We start from the raw sequence: 6008 nt of genomic DNA, 5'->3' as shown, positions 1-6008 counted from the left end.
AAAAATGTACGACCCGTAAATCACATTGGAATCCTTATTAATGATCTGTGTTCGTTACTTATTTTTGTTTGATACAGAGCTTATATTCATTTACAAATGTGTATGTATATATATGTGTGTGTGTATATGTGGAAATAACGTATAGAGAGGAGCAATGCAAAGGCATGGACTTTGAGAGGTGATATTGCCTTTTTAATTAGTTTGTTTTTTTCCTTTTTCTCCATTTTGGTTTCCTGCACGGAATGCAAAATTTCAAGGGCTAGTCCCAAATTCAATTATAATCACAGCTTATTTTAGTGTTTTATTAGAACGAAATGAATCAAACATGTTATAACTTGCTGAATGGACTAATTGGAGAAAAAGAAAACGAGATTAGAGGAAAAAAACGTGATTCTTATAAATATTTAAGATATAGTACATGTTCTCTTATAAATATTTAAGATATAGTATTTGTTCTCTTATAAATAGGATTTGTTTGTGATAAAAATCGATTGAAAATGTGCTTTTTTGGTATAAGAAAAATATATCTGATCATTGGAAATTTATAATTGGGATATTCACATTTCATCACACAAATATATAAATTTACAATAGATTAGACAAAGGAAAAACAATACTTTTATTATATATTTTATCACCCGAAATTATAAGTGATATATGAGACATGAGAAATGGATTCGAATATACAGATATTTCTATATCTATAGAATTCTGATTCTTCGTTAGATTTAGATATTTTATAAATAATTTTTGTAAAAAATGAATATATAGAAGAAACATTATAAATCCCAACGATTTTCCTCCATATTTCGGTAGGATATTATTTTAAATTCTTTTCTAGCTGTTTTGCAATCTATTTTAAAAAATTAATACAAGATCGAATAAAACGATTTTTCGGATCTAGAATTAGATAACGAAGAGCTAACACGAACACGAACTCGATTAAAGACAGATGTGACAACTAAGTGTTTTAATGGAAACAATATCCTCCGAATCTTAAAGACAATCTTAGATAGATTTTATTCGATTAATTTTTGCAATGAATGAACTAATCATTATTTTTGTTTGCCACTCCAAAGTACAAACACTCTTTTTTTGTAATTATAATAATTTTAAAGTAAAGTTTGAACCTATTTTTATATATATATATATATATATATAGAAAGCTTCAAATGAAATCTTTACCCCCTATATCGCCGCAGATCTTAGTAGTAGTAGTTGGATTTTGATACAACTCCAACACGACATACTGTTCCGCAACTACTTAGCTCAAAAATCTAAGCTCTCGTCACAAAATCTAGAATCTCACATGAATTTAATAGAAACTATCGTTATTATATTTGTTTTTATATAAAGGGAAAATCCCAATAAAATCTATTCGATTATGACTTAACTACAAGATTCATATATTTTAACCAAAAACAAAAGATTCATATACGAAACTTTTTCTGTTTTCAAATTCACAATCAAATACAAATTTTTTGAATTTTTTTTTCTAATTTTTCTAAAAATTCGATCAAATTTTAAACTATCAACACTGACGTGGTTCCGTCAAAATTGCCACGTTTTATATACATCAGAAATAAAAAATAAAAAAGTAAAGATAATTTCATGTGTTACCTACTGTCAAATACTTCTAAGCCTCGAAATTGGTTTGACACATAAAATTTTATAGTCTACTGATTTATTTATTTTTTGGGTGATGAAGTTAATAAATACCACTTTATTTCCTAGTCTATTGTTTGTTGAAAATTTATGTTTATTTTTTAATAAAACTAAGATTGGGTATGATTACCCAAAGTGTAACGGCTAAAGGAAGTGGACCGATGAATGTATCATAAAAATATTTCAAAAGAAATATTAATTATATAATGTCGGAAGAAAAATGGATACATGAAAAGGTAGCTTTCGGACATTGTACCGAGAGAGGAGTCCATATCCATCAAGCTGTCTGTATCGAATTCAATTGCATGCATCCGATGCCGTAACAAACGTGGGAGATTGAGAACTTGTCCACTCTTAAACCGTTTATTTAATCAAAGCCTTGCCTACTTTTGTCTGTAAATCTCGAGTTGTCAATTTCGATACCTCCTTGATTTAAAATAAAAAAAGAAAAAAAAGGGAAAATTTTAATGTTTTGATTTAAGAAAAAAGGGTGTTTTTATACATTTTATTTTGATGTTATGTCGCAGAGAATGTTCCTTATTACCATGATAAATGTTTTTAATGTATATATCAGGGAAACTCAAACATGCACCGATTGTTCCTTATTATTATTAGAAGGGATTGGCTTAGGGTTCAATTTGGGTCGGTTTGATCCGGTTCGTGCGAAATGAAGCTGAACTATTTCTGAACAATAATACCCGGTTCGATGTCAATATCTTGGTTTCGGTTCGATTCGGTCCGGACTCAATCTATGCATAACGAGTTTTCTTTCTAGTTTGGTTCAAATGAACTAGATTGGTTTGGTTTTGTTTCCGTTGATCGATTCTGGTTTCTAATTATCATTGCATGGACATTTTCCATTGTTTTATATGCAAATTTATGGACGGTTGGCTGAACTTTCATATCTCAAAAACTACAATTATAATATTCCCTTGACAAAAATTAATTCCGAATATTATTATATATCCAACAGTTCGTTAGCAATTGGCATAGAGAAAAGACATGCTTGGAATTCAATCATTTACGTGTCTTTGGACTTTGACCCAAATGCAATAAACAATCGCTTAATTAATGGTTCGAACGGAATATTATTGGGAAGCTTCGCTTAAGCAGCAATTTGGTCTCAGTGCATGCAAATGCCAGCTTCGCAAACAAATTGAAACTTAATAATAATCGCCATTTGAATATAATTATTAATTTACATAATATACGGTCCACGATCAAAGTACACGAAGGGTTTTGTTCTTTCCATTTTTATATCAATATTCATAGTGCATTTCTGCATGTTTGATAAAAAGTCAGACCTCTAACACATGACAAAACTAATAAAATATTTGTCGACTCGGATGCATGGGGATGGTCGTAGACAAAACCTTCATCGCCTGTAATAATTGTTAGAGAATATATATATATATATATATATATATTACGTTTGGATCTCTTGACAAAGCGATATTCAAGTCATTTGAAATGGTTATATATAGATTTGTATAAATCTACATGTCTCCTATCTAAATCGCTGAAACATTGCATTATCTCTCTCAGCTCGTGCACTAACTTATACGAATTAGACTGAGGAGATTATACACGTATGAGAATGCTTTACGATACTAAACAAAGGTTTATGAGCTTTAATGGTTTGAGTTCTCGTTTATTAATTCCCATATATAGTAGTAGCTTTAAACTAAACTTTAATCCTAGTCGTATTACACATATATATAAAAACGTATAGTATAAATCATGTATCTATTGTAATTTAAGATCTATATATAGTTAGAATTATGATCACTATGCGGAAAACGGTATAATAATAACATTCTATCAAAACTAAACTAGGAATTCGATCATCATTAACATCATTCAATCAACTTCAAGCCTTCAACCGAGTTGGGTACACACACAGAGACACAAGGATACACACACACACACACACATATCTATGTGTGTATGTATATATATATACAGTCATATAATATAATATAGTGTGTAATAGTTATAGCTAGTACTCGTTATAAAAGGGTAAAATGATTTCGATAGATGTAGGGGTATGCGTACTATCTGTTTTGCCTGTCTCCTCTTTCCTTAGACGTATAGGCTTCCATTGTGTTGCAGTTTTCGTGATTTTGACCGGCATTGTCTCTGCATGTAAGTGGGTTTCAATAAAGAATTTCCTCCTATACACATATACACATATATATATATATACATATATACTATTCTCTGTCATTAGATTTTTAGAAAATATAATTTCATAAAATCCACATGCATGTCGAAATGATACACATAAGGTATACGCATGCATCCATGCGTGCATGTGTTTATATAGGGATGTGTATATGCGTTTGTATGTATGTTGTAAAGTAAAAGCAACATTATTACCTTGAAAAAGCGATGATAGTGATGGGAAGTAGGGATTGCAAATAGCCAGTAGGGTTTTCTTTCCATCTCGGTGAAAGTTCGTAGGAGCTAAAACGAAGTGTCTGTCGTGTAATAGTCCCAAATACGGCATTCATGTCGTCCATTTTGTCCTAAAACGACACGTTGTCTAGCCTCGTAGCTACTTTTTTTTTTGCCCTTTAGCTCCCTCCTCCTATAGGTAGATAGATATACCTTCTGTGGGCCCCCAACGGTACGGAAACAAGCCACTGAATAAACCAGTACTTGATGTATCGCATCCACATATATACACACGCATACACTATATAATAATAAAATAAAGTTTATGATTTTATATAAAGTTTACAAAATTTGTAAAGTTAGTTAGTGAATACGTGAGAATATTGTAAGATTCGAAAAATTCATGATTTTAAAATAAAAATATAAAGTTGATGATTTTATATAAACTGTTTTAAAAAGAAAATCGTGATTTTTTAGTCTATTGTTCCTAACATAAAATGAAGATTAAATGATGAGATCCATAGCTAACAAAACTGAAACAAGGATTAATGTTAGAACATTGTGTTTTTACACCGTATATATATAGATCATATGTGGGTTTTTCGTCGAAAATTTTCTTTTTTAATCCAAAATATGAAATATTATTATCACCTTTTTAGAAAAAAAAAATAACATAGGCTCACTAGATAAATTTTTTTGGATAATTAGGAGATTTACTAGGTTCGGCCCTCTTAATCCCTAGATTTGAAGTCAGCCTTTAGTTACGTAATTAATTACGTCTCTTTCTCTTCACTAGTATAATCGAACTTGTAATTTTGAAGTGATTTTGTTAATTCTAGGAGGATTATAACATTTTATTTTATAGATCATTAACTGGTCGTAGACTGAAACTTGAAACCATAACATCATCATCTTGTCCTTTTTCCAACTCTTCTCGTCCAATGTCTTCACGTCTCCTAATGGAGTGGAGACAACACCGACCCTTTATTTTGTAGAAAAAAAAACATATTTTAAAAGAACTGTTAATTTTATTATTATTAGTTACTTATATAGTAATCATATAAACCCAAATGGGATTATATAGAACAATGAACATAAACTATATATATATATATATATATATATATATATATATATTGGATTTGGGTTTATTTGATAGAATCAAAACGAGCCTATCCCGTGAGAAGTCCCGTCCATGGAAGGTTCTGGAAATCTTGATAGAAAAGTTGCAGATTAATGAGAGAATATCCTTGATTAATTGCAAAATCAAATCTTAATAAAATCCATTGATTGTGGTAAGTATCAATCAAAATAATATCAAATTGGAATCTGATTGATTCTACACATTAATGTGAGATGCTTCCCTCACTAGTATAAAATAGAGGTCTTGATTAGATCATTTCACACACCACAAGAAAACAAAGCATTCTCATATCTCACTCTGGGTTTGCTTGGTATTCGGAAAAGCTTCTCCCGAATACGCGGTCGTTGTATCTTGAGAGTTCACCGTGCTCCAATAACCTCAAAGCTTTAGAGGTGGCAGGAAAATCGAACTTAAGAAAACTGTGTTTCATAGTCCTCGATAATAATCTTTTATTGTAAGTTCTTATCGGGATCGTTCGAATCGCCGGAGTTTTGCCGTCGTCAACAACCTTCGTCCCCAACAATATATACATATAATATACACACACAGAGAGACACATGTGAACTTAAACAAAACAAAGACCCACCATGTTCCTAAAAAAAATAAATGAATTGGGAAAACAACTAGAAACATAAAGCATCAAACACAATGGCAGCAGCATTGAGTTAGTGCTCTAATTGTCCCGACGACCATGTCTGCAACTTCAAGACTCCAAAGGCTCTTTCCTCTCTCTCTCTCTCTCTCTCTCTCTCTCTCTCTCTCTCTCTCTCTCTCTCTCTCTCTCTCTCTCTCTCTCTCTCTC

The sequence above is a fragment of the Tarenaya hassleriana genome, unplaced genomic scaffold, assembly GCF_000463585.1.
Source record: "Tarenaya hassleriana unplaced genomic scaffold, ASM46358v1 Cleome35, whole genome shotgun sequence".
Classification (NCBI taxonomy): domain Eukaryota; kingdom Viridiplantae; phylum Streptophyta; class Magnoliopsida; order Brassicales; family Cleomaceae; genus Tarenaya; species Tarenaya hassleriana.
Note: the sequence above shows the minus strand (reverse complement) of the source record.